General features: G+C 45.5%; 1 protein-coding gene across 1 annotated transcript in view; it reads left to right on the top strand.

The window, feature by feature from the left end:
* The window catches only part of LOC149818443 (uncharacterized), a 1,135,480-nt gene that overhangs the window by 1,003,080 nt on the left and 120,248 nt on the right, over window positions 1-12,152 (top strand). The gene's annotated exons all lie outside the window — the stretch shown is intronic.

The following is a 12,152-nucleotide window of genomic DNA, read 5'->3' as shown; positions in this document are numbered from 1 at the left end:
ACTACGATGATGCTTGCCCAACTGACATGCTTCACACTGAAAGGACGCTGTAGGAGAGACCTGTGGAATGACTCTTTGAAGCTTGGAAAGAGAATGATGACCCAATCTGAGATGCCATTGGTAGGAATTAGAACTCGATTCCACACACGAAGTTGCTACTCCAACAGGTTGTGTAAGATATAAACACCTCCCTCCTCATGGCCTCCACCAATCTTCTTCCCAGACAGCAAATCCTGAAATACACAAGAACCCGGGTCAAATATAACTCGACAATTTAGTTCTTTTATAAGCTGGCTTACGGATAATAAATTCTAAGGAAACTGTGGAGCATGGAGAACATATTGAATCCATAATGTAGGGGTAAAATGCACATCTCCTTGCCCCACCATTGGGGATAATCTACCATCTGCCAATTTAACATGACGAGGGAAAGATATATGAACCAGTGTAGAGAAACTATGTGAATCTTCACAAAAGTGTTGAGAGGCGCCAGAATCAATAATCCATATCTTACCTCCATCATCCAACTGAGTACCCGCAGAGCATGCCACATCAGTCACTACAATAAAGGCAGACACAAATGCAAAACTCTGAGAAAGAAGCTGATCATATTCTGCACGACTGAGAGTAATCGTATTGGTTGAAGAAGTAGGCACAGGTTCAGTGATGGAAGAGACAACCGGAGTTGTTGCTTTGGGGAACGATAATGAGCTCTGAGGGTGACTTCTAGGGTTCTTATCCCAACAACGATCCTCAAGGTGCCCTTGCTTGCCACAATATGTACACTGAAGCCTGCTACGACCTCCACTGCCTCTTCCATGACCTCTGCCTCTGGAAGAACTAGGTAAACCATGCCTTCCTCCACCTGTGACAACAAGAGCTGAAGTCTGAGAGTCTCCATGAGGCGGAGGAAGGGTAACAGCAAGACGACTTAACCGGTTGTAGGCATCAGCTAGAGTAGGGATCTCTGAGCTAGTAAGCATTTGCACCTTGGCTACTGAGTAATCTGGAGATAATCCTGATAGAAAACGAGCCACCATAGTCTACTCCTGATGGGTTTTATGATTAGTGCAGCAGGGAGGACGAACAGAGTTGAGCCTTTTATAGGCTGATTTAACTGATGCATAATATTGGGAAAGATTCTGATCACCCTGCTGCAATTGAAATATCTCTTGCTCAACTTACAAAATTCTACTGACATTTTTGTCTTGAGAGTACGTGTCACGTAATGAATCCCACATCTCCTTTGCAGTAGAATAGTAAATTAAGCCGTCTGCAATATGTGGCTGAACATTGTTCATAATCCAAGACATAACAATGTCATTATCTTCCTGCCATGTGGCATATTTCCCAGTTTTCTCTATTGGTTCCTTTTTTAACAAAATATGTTTTCGACGATGTCTTGACACAGACATCATAAAAGTCCTCGACCACCTTTTATAATTATTGTCGTCCAGCTTTACGGACGACCCATAAGAGAAGGGATTAGCAAAAGCTTTGTACTCTGCAGACACTTCAAACCTTTGTTCACCATCACTGGACTTTATTTCAGCCATGGTATTTCACTGCTGACAGTAGCTAGCTAATGAGCCAGATAGTAATAATAACCAGAAAGTAATCATGAGCAAACTGATAGTAAAGAAATAGATTCCAGCTGAAATAAAATCCTTGTCTTGCAATATATATATATATATATATATATATATATATATATATATCACAGACACCACCAGCAAGATAATAAATCTGATCACCACTATAAAAATTAATTTTAGATGACAAAAATTGATTTCACATCTGAACTTCAACAAAAATTAATCAGATCTGATTAAATCTGATTCCAACAACAGCAAGCACTACAGATTTAACACCTACCACATCAACACGACTCTGATACGAGCAAATCTGATTCCAACGACAGCAAGCACTACAGATTTAACACCTACCACATCAACACGACTCTGATACGAGCAACAGTCAGTCAGCCACACCATTCAGATCTGATCCAACATCAACGCTACACGACATCCAATTACTGCACGATCTCAGATCTGCTCCACCCAATCACAAAATGATTGTTGATCTGATGCAACACGATCATGATGTCAGATTTGCTCCACGCAATCTCCACATGATGGTAGATCTGATGCACCACGATCCATCAATATTACTGAGGCGTCATCAACAAGGAGCAAAAGAGGAACACACGATCTAGGGTGTCTGATCAGATCTGCATATTGTGTAGAACTAGTCAGATCCCAGGTCGTGAGACTGAGGAAAGAACCTAGGGTTCGATCAGAAGGAAGATCGAATAAACTAGATATAGGCTAGGAGGAGAGAAGAAGAAAGAAAAAACTATGATAAAGAGGGAAGAAAGAAATTCAGCCTAGGCGTTAGATTCTCCCAAGAACGAGAGGCTTTGATACCATGTTGAAACTTGGTTTGAGAAAAGATAGAAAAGTACCTTCACGATTAGCCCTAATCACCCTTAAGTAGTGATTAGGGTCAATAAAGAAAATTACAAAAGAGACCATTAAAAGTTAAAATATAAACAAGACCAACTGATAACTTTTCTAATTTCCAATAAACCCCTCATGATAATAACTCTCAACTGTATATAAGTTATAAAAATAATGCAAAAGGGGTTATATGAAATTTAATCATCTTACCTAGGGTTTACACCAGAGTTACCAGTCAAGGAAGCGGGAGCGGGAAACGATACGAGAAGCGGGAGCGGGAAGCGAGACACTTTCAAAAATTTAGGAAGCGGGGAAGCGTGGGACCACTAAGAAGAAAATTACGAACCGTCTCGGAAGCGACCAAGGAAGCGAACCGGAAGCGACCTAGGAAGCGAACCGGAAGCAAGGGGGAAGCAAAAAAAATGAAAAAATGGGGAAGCGAGGGGGAAGCGCGCTTCCCAAAAAAGGGGGATGCTTCCCCACACATTTCGAAAGTGCGACGTTTCGTGCTTCCGAAGCGCGCTTCCCCTTTTACCTAGGCGCTTCCGGTAACTCTGGTTTACACTTTCTTCTTCCTCTTTGCTAACTCCATTCCAAAAGGCCCAATAGCAGTTCTATATCTTATGAGTTCGTCTAGTAGTGTGTCTCGATCCTCTTCGCTTTGAACAAGATGATTGGCACAATCATATAAGTCATTCTTTATCTCCTCATTGGACTCGATATTTTTATACTTATAATATATGGCTGGATTCAAATATAGGTTTGTTGCATGCAAAGGTTTGTGCAATTGATTGCTCCACCTTTTATCGATTATCTCCCAAACCCAGCCATATATTTGTTTATCATCACACACATTTACCTACTAAGTAAAAGAATTGAAAGTAACCATTATAGAAGCTAAGATAAAATGTAATTTACAATTAGTAGAATACAAAAAAATTAATTTATAATTATACTTTTATTTTTTCCTTTCCACGATCCATTTTCTTGTAGATGTAACCCATAGCAGGCTTTTCATCGTTATCAACCAATCGAAGCATGTCAAACAAGGGGGCCATTGTTTTCAGAGCACAACTCACTCTCTTCTAAAATTTTGAACTCAAAATCATGCTTTCACATCTTTTACCAACTCACGTTTTTGAAAAACTATTTTTTTCCCAATCATCTCTAAGAAATATGAACTTTAGGCATTTTTTCCAATTATATATGCTTTCTAGAGTAAAAAAATGGCAAATTTTGTCACTGCAAGCCTATGTAAGTCCTTTTGTGTGTGTGCTCTCATCATACTCAACACTTGAGAATGTTTGTAATGAATACCACCAATTGCCTTGCTTTACCGGAAATGTTCTTCAACTCTTTCAATTATCCTATATATTCCAACATCATATCTATACAATGTGCAGCACAAAGAGTCCAAACTAAATGCTTTCTCTTATCCATAAATAATTTACCTGCTTTCACATAGTTTGAGGTATTATCAATAACAACTTGAACCATATTCTCCTCCCAAACTTCAACAATATCATTCAACAATGCAAAAAGCAAATTTGCATCTTTTACTTCATTTGATGCATCAACTGATTTCAAAAACATTGTTCCCAAAAGGCAATTAACAAAAAAATTAATGACTGTACACCCTTTTGTATCCATGTTTGGACCAATGCACTTTGTATTGGTCCAAGAACTCCTTCATTTTCTTCATTTCTTTATTCAAAAGTAGTTCTTGCAACTCGTGATATGATGGAGGCTTCATCACTGGTTCAAATTGGCCTATAGCTTCAATCATACTGTAAAATGAAGGCAACTTCGCTGTATTAAAAGGTATTTCACCGTCATAGAATCACCTATTAATGTACTCGTACACTGTTTCTCTTTTTTTCTTTTTGAAGCAATTTTCAAACATAGTTTGTTTGTTTGCTTGCCTTCCTTTCTCTGTTGAATCACTTTGAAAGTATAGATCCATAGCCCTTTTGGTCTAAAGCCGAATGTACTACTCCCCTCCATCTATGAAACTGCATTCACGTCCTTCGCCTTAATCGGAAGCTGAGAATAAACTTTCATTTCTTTCGTATATATTAACCGTCTCTCTCTTATTTTTTTCATCTCTATTCTTCTTTGATTCCTCCATGTACTTAGAAAGTACTTGCTTGATTTCTGCAATTGTTTTATCATAAGCCTTCACTTTTCTTCCAATCCCAAGTAGATGCCGTTTTATTTTATATATACATCCTTTATAAGTTCAACATTTAAGGTATGTCTGTAACACCCCAAAATTTCAAGCTTGCAAACCTTTCAAAAAAAAAACAGACAATAGACTAAAAAGGAATCTCTTCATCTTAGAGATGGTTTACAAAATCAGCGGAAGACTATACTTTTATTAATTTCAAAAAGGCAAGCTGACAACTTTGAGCGCGTTAGCTAAAAAAACCAAAATGCACAACACATGCTACTTGCAAACACTTGGAAATGCCACTTTCATTTAAGAAGTTCTCCAAATAGTACAAAATTCGGATATTCAAAGGAAAATCTGTTACAAAACCCCAAACAACAGGACGCGAGCTAAGAGCAGGAAGAAGAACGTCTTGGAGCCATCTTGCCATCGCGCCATCGCCTGTGGTGTACCTAATCATCACCTGTACCCATAGAATGGGTTAGTTTCGCGAAAAACTAGTAGGTGCACATGAGAGACTACAAGGAACTGAATTATGCAATTTAATTCAGTAGATTACGCAGTTTAAAGCAAATATGCAGTTAAACAGGTAAGCAATGCATGCAGATAACTAGTGCAAACGCGTAACTAGTGCAAGCGAATAAGTAGTGCAAGTGAATAAGTAGTGCAAGTGAATCAGTAGTGCAACGAATCAGTAGTGCAGCGAATCAGTAGTGCAGCGAATCAGTAGTGCAACGAATCAGTAGTGCAGCGAATCAGTAGTGCAACAAATCAGTAGTGCAAGCGAGTCGGTGGTGCAAGTGAGTCGGTAGTGCAGGCGAGTCTCATGGCTCAACAACCAATGTGAACAGACTTTATGTTCCGATATTACTGGCCTGCGGGTACGTGCAGGCAAAACATAGAAACAACTGAGACTAGTTCGGGCGTCTATTATTCTATGTATTTTCAATAACCCGAATAGCTAGTTGAGTCCGCTCCAAAGGGGACGGCTTTAGCCGAGAGAGGATTCCCCAGAGGCTGAAAAGCAGTGCCACGGATGCATCCAACTTCTGCAGAAGTGTTGAGCCAACTATTGTAGCCCCTTTCCCCTAACTCCAATGACTGGGGAGGCCGGATCATTGCCTGTGGGGTGGTTGTTAACAACCTGTCCATTGGAGTTTTTGTACCGATCTGTCCTCTCCCTTGACAGACAACCAGAAGCGAACGGGTGCGTTAGGGGTTGCTTAACTAACGACCCATTCTATGCTGTGGTCTTTAAACCACTCGAGCATCTTGCCTGTGAAGGCGAATGTGAGGCCATTTATGTTATTATAACAGTTTGCATTTAGCGTTGTTCAAGGTCGCACGACCGTCTCATCTGATCATCGCAGTACTAGACGTGTCGTGCACGACTACAAGTACTCTAGGATAAAGGGGGTATAGCTCCTCAATAGAAGCCTCAACAGGAGTGTTTCACAAAGATGTAAAGTTTATCAACTTTACTCTATCTTTTGAAACTGCAGTACCTTGTGCCAACATGATGCATGTGATTATCTCGAATCACATCCGCTATCGGGGTATCTACATGTCTCGCATGACTCGATACCGGCCTCGATAGACGGGATACGGGTTTCTCAACAGAACAACCGCTAAGAAGTTCGCTCGCTCCCGACTAAACTCTTGTCGCAAGAGGGAGAGTGGTAAATGCTTCTTGCATCCTCCACGAGGATGCCCTTAAGGCATCCGCAAAGAATAAGAACCTGCACGTCATCTGCAATAGCAAGGCAATACCAACACAAACGCAAAAGCAAGAGCCTAGGCGCAGAGCGCGACGGCAAGGTAAAGGGCAAGGATTGCGAAACCGCATCCTTGAGTGAAGTGGATACTCATATAAATATATATATATATATATATATATATATATATATATATATATATATTCATTCAATGGTCGCTTTTAGTTCAATTGAACTTAATTCAATTATCCAAGTCTTCTGTGCAATTTTTCCCCTACCTTGGAGGGTTACGAGCTTGCGGACGTACACGATTGACGGCTCGGGTCGCGGAGCGCGAGTGGGATCTGTCGTAGCTGCAAATATGCGATATTAACAAGCAAACTCTGACAAAAGCAAAAGCAAGGCAAAGACTCGACTTTGCCGATACATAAGGTTGGGGCCAACCGTCCCAATTGACTCGAAAAGAAGATGGGGCAGAATCAAAAGACTCTAGCTGTCAAAAGAGGGATGTAGCCCATGCGAGCAGATGACTCACGCTACTAGGAATTCCTCGTTGGAGACCAACAATTGTAATGATCTGTCCCCATCACGATGTAGCTTCCAAAGATTTCCCGGGCCTGTCGGCCAAGGGTATAGGCTCGCGCACAAAGGGCAGGGGGCCATCGGCCCCTGCTGGCAAAAAAGAAAGGCAGGGGCCGATGGCCCCTACTGGCAAAAAGAAGAAAGGCAGGGGCCGATGGCCCCTGCTGGCAAAAAAGAAAGACAGGGGCCCATCGGCCCCAGCTGGCAAAAGAAAGGCAGGGGCCGATGGCCCCTGCTGGCAAACAGAAAAACAGCGGCCATAAGCCCCTGCTGGCTAGCAAAAAGAGAGGCAGGGGCCCATCGGCCCCTGCTGGCACAGGGAAAGGCAGGGACCAATGGCCCCTGCTAGCGCAACTAAAAGGGACAGGGAGGAGGGGCTCGACCCCTCCTCTGCCATAGCCAAGAACAGGGAGGAGGGGCTCGGCCCCTCCCCTAACGTAACAGAAGCAAGGAGGGGGGCTCAGCCCTCTCCCCTACCATAACGGGGAGCAGAGAGGGGTGTCGGGCCCCTCCCCTACAAAAAAGGGGGCACAGGGAGGGGGTTTGACCCCTCCTGTGGGCACACAGAGAAGTGAGGGAGAGAGAGAGAAGAGACGGAGAGGGAAAAGAGGGAGAAAGAGGAAGCGATGGCGTACCAGGGGGTTTTCGGAGGAAGCTTGCCGAAGAGGAGCTCGCGGGAAGGAAGGGGGGTCGCCGATGTCGGTGGTAGCGGCTGTCGGGGGTCGCCGGCGTCGGTGACCGTGGACGAGCGAGAGAGGGAAATGGAGAGACAGAGAGCAAGTGGCGGTGAGGGGGGTTTCGTAACCCTCCTCCCGCCTGCCTCGCTGTCTTTTAATGACAGCAAGGGGCGGTGGCCCGGGTCGGATCCGGATCCGGCCCAAACCAAAAAAAAATGTTTTTTTTTTTTTTGATATTACATCCTACCCTCCTTAAAATAATTTCGTCCGCGAAATTTCTATAGCATAAATTGGTCAAAATACAAGTCAGGGTATTTATCCCTGATATCTGACTCAAGCTCCCATGTACATTCACTAATTCCATGGTGTTGCCAACGTACTTTTACAAGAGAAATCATCTTCGACCTGAGCACTTGGTCTCGACGATCAACGATTGCCACTGGTCTTTCCTCGAACGTCAAGTCCTTTTGGATATCCACATCATCATAATGAATGATGTGCGATGGGTCGTGAACATATCTTCTCAGCATGGATACGTGAAAGACGTTGTGAATCTGAGCGTACTGAGGAGGCAGCGCAACGCGGTAAGCCGCTTCGCCGATCCGTTCCAGGATCTCAAAAGGTCCGACGAATCGCGGACTCAGCTTTCCCTTTTTCCCGAACCGGAAGACGCTCTTGGTAGGAGATACCTTAACAAAAACCATATCTCCTGTTGAGAACACGAGCTCTCTACGTCGACGATCGGCGTAACACTTCTGCCGACTTTGCGCAGTACGCAGACGTTCCCTGATCATCTGCACTTGCTAAGTATAGTGCTGTAGCACTATAGGTGAATCTAGCATTCGTTCACCAACCTCATCCCAGTAAACGGGTGATCGACCAGGCTTCCCGTATAAGGCTTCGTAAGGGGCCATACCGATACTGGCATGGTAACTATTATTGTACGCGAATTCTGCCAACCCAGTATGAGAGTCCCATTCTCCCCTCCAGTCTAACATGCACGCTCGCAACATATCCTCCAAAGTCTGAATCGTGCGTTCAGATTGTCCATCAGTCTGAGGGTGGAAGGCGGTGCTGAATTTTAGCTTTGTGCCCAAGGCCAACTGCAGCTGCCCCCAAAACCTGGAGGTGAAGCTCGGGTCACGATCGGAGATGATTGACACAGGAATACCGTGCAATCTCACAATCTCCCTGACATAGAGGTCTGCCAAGTTGTCCAGTGACTGACTGAGCCGTATAGGGAGGAAATGCGCCGATTTAGTGAGTCGATCCATGATCACCCAAATCGCATCGTGTTTCCTTCGCGTCCTCGGCAAACTGACGATGAAGTCCATCGTGATGTCCTCCCACTTCCATTGTGGAATCTCCATTCGCTGCATCACTCTGCCTGGTCGTTGGTGCTCGATCTTAACCTGTTGGCAAGTCAAGCACTTTAAAACGTACTCGGCTACATCCCGCTTCATTCCATTCCACCAATATCTGCGCTGCAAATCTTTGAACATCTTTATGCCGCTTGGGTGGATCGTGTACTTGAACTTGTGGGCCTCAGCGAGAATCTCATCTCTCAAAAAAGGATCTTCTGGCACCCAGAGACGATCCTTACGCCATACACCTCCTTCGTCACTCAGTCGGAAGGGGGTATCGGTCTGCTGCGCTAGAGCCTTCAGCTTTTCGTACTGCACTTCGATCTCCTGACTGACAAAGATCTTTGACAATAGCTCAGGCTGAGCTACCATGCTGGAAAGACTGATCAAAACTGGAGTGACCGCAAACGGTTCCCACGATATCAGATCCTCGATCAGCTTCCACCCCGCAAATAACAAGTTTACGGAAATGCTGGGAGACTTGGGGCTCAGAGCGTCGGCCACAACGTTCGCTTTTCCTGGGTGGTAGGACAAGGTAAAGTCGTAATCCTTGAGGAATTCCAGCCAACGTCGCTGCCTCATATTCAGCTCCTTCTGCGAGAACAAATATTTTAGGCTCTTATGATCTATAAAAGCCTCGAACCGCTCCCCATACAAATAGTGCCGCCATATCTTCAATGCGAAGACCACCGCTGCTAACTCCAAGTCATGAGTCAGGTAATTCTTCTCATGTATTTTAAGTTGCCACGATGCATAGGCGATCACTCTATTGTTCTGCATTAAGACGCAACCCAAACATGTCCCGGAAGCATCTGTGTAAATCACGAAGCCGCCTTGACCCGAAGGTAAGGCCAAAATAGGAGCAGTCGTAAGACGTTCCTTCAACATCTGAAAACTGCTCTCACACATGTCGTCCCACACGAACTTAGCTTCTTTCTTCAGGAGCTGCGTCAAGGGTAGAGAGATCTTAGAAAAGTCCTGGATAAATCTTCGGTAATACCCAGCTAATCCAAGAAAACTCCGAATGTCACGAACATTCCTCGGTTGCTGCCAACTGAGTACAGCCTCGACTTTCGCTGGATCCACGGACACACCTTCCTTGGAGATGACATGTCACAAAAACATGATCTCCTCGAGCCAAAACTCGCACTTAGAGTACTTAGCGAACAACCTCTCCTTTCGCAAGGTTTCGAGAATAACTCTCAAGTGCTCACGATGTTGCTCCCAGCTATCTGAATACACCAAGATGTCGTCGATGAACACGATCACGAAGGTGTCCAAAAAGGGTTTGAACACCCTATTCATGAGATCCATGAACGATGTAGGAGTGTTAGTGAGTCCAAAGGGCATGACCGTAAATTCGTAATGCCCATACCTAGTCCGGAAGGCCGTCTTAGAGATATCATCTCCCTTAATTCTGAGTTGATGGTACCCAGATCTAAGGTCGATCTTTGAGAAGATCCTGACCCTCTGCAACTGATCGAACAGATCCTCGATGCGTGGCAACGGGTACTTATTCTTTATTGTCGCCTGGTTAAGCATCTGATAATCGATGCACAACCGCAATGATCCGTCCTTCTTTTTCACGAACAAGACGGGAGCTCCCCAGGGCGAGACACTGGGGCGAATGAATCCCTGATCCATCAACTCCTGCAACTGCTTCTTGAGCTCTGCGAGCTCGGCTGGCGCCATCCGATATGGAGCCTTAGAAATTGGCGCAGTACCCGGCAACAACTCGATGCTGAACTGCACCTCGCGAGGTGGAGAAAGGCCTGGCAGTTCCTCCGGGAAGACGTCTGGAAAATCTCGAACAATCTCCAAGTCTCCCATCGGGACTCGCATCGGCCCGGACTGGATGACACTGACCAAAAAGGCAGTGCATCCCTTCCTCAGGTAGCTCTGCGCCTTCAACGACGAAATCAACTTGCTCGCCCGAACGGGTTTCACGATCTTGAATTCCATCTTGGGCATTCCTGGTGGAGATAAAACAATCCTGCTATCTCGGCAAAATATCTTGGCATGATACTTGTGCAGCCAATCCATGCCTAGGATGACGTCAAATTCTGTCATCACTAGCAGGATAGCACAAGCCGGTAAATGCCGATCTGCTAAGACTACGTCCAACTCTGGTACGTAGGCTGCACAAATGGTATTTTTCCCAATCGGGTTATACACTTCAAGTGTACTATGCAAGGGTTTTACAGGTATGTGCAAACACTCGGCAAAATTTACCGAAATAAAAGAGTGTGTGGCACCACAATAAAAAAGCACAAAAGCCGCTTGGTTAGCGACAAAAAGGGTACCTTGCACTAGGTTACCCTTGGTCAACTGCTTAGCCTTGGCTGAGTAGACGCGTCCCGACGCCCTCCTTTGACCGCTCGTATGTGATGGTGGCGACTGATACTGCTGTTGCGGCAGTGGTGGCCGAGGGAGCAAAGGTGCTCCGCTGGTCTGCCTGGAATCATCAGCCGCCTTTTTGCGGCAATCACGGACGTAGTGGCCCATCTTGCCACAATACAGGCATCCGCCTGTGTCGAGCGGGCACGCCTGCCCAAAGTGAGATCGCTGGCATCTGGGGCATACGCTGCCAGCCTGTTGCCTGGCTGGAGGGTTGCCCTGTGGCCGCTGACGCTTCGAAGGAGGATATTGTTTCCTTCCTCCTTCGCTCTTTACAGGAAGGAGCGGTCATTTGCCTGGGTCGCCGGAAGGTGTCTTCGGCTCACCACCCGTAGCGGGTGGCCTCCTGCCCTGAGCACTCTTAGTGCACTCCCATGCTTCACTCAGAACGGTGGCGGCAGCAACTGCCGCAGAGAAGGTCGAGGGCATGCTCGTTAGGACCCGATGCATGAGTCCCTCCTTCAGCCCCCGAACAAACTTTCTTGCTCGCTCGTGATCATCTGCGAACAGGTTAGGGCAGTAGGGATCCAAACTCTGGAATTTGGCGATGTAATCCGTCAAACTCGAATTGCCCTGGCAGAGCTCCAAGAACTCCACCTTCTTCTTCTCCCTTGCGTGAGGCGGGAAATAGTTCTCCAAGAAAGCCTTTCTGAAAGCTTCCCAAGGAATGGGCGAAATCCCCAAAAACTGCACACCTCGCGTCATGTCCCACCAACTGCGGGCATTCCCCTTCAGCCTGAAGGTCCCGAATAGCGTCTTCTTGTCATCGGGCACTGACAAGACCTCGA

This window comes from Nuphar pumila, chromosome 13 (assembly GCF_984573655.1).
Source record: "Nuphar pumila chromosome 13, dmNupPumi1.hap1.1, whole genome shotgun sequence".
Classification (NCBI taxonomy): Eukaryota; Viridiplantae; Streptophyta; class Magnoliopsida; order Nymphaeales; family Nymphaeaceae; genus Nuphar; species Nuphar pumila.
Note: the sequence above shows the minus strand (reverse complement) of the source record. Positions and strands in the feature narration are given on the sequence as shown.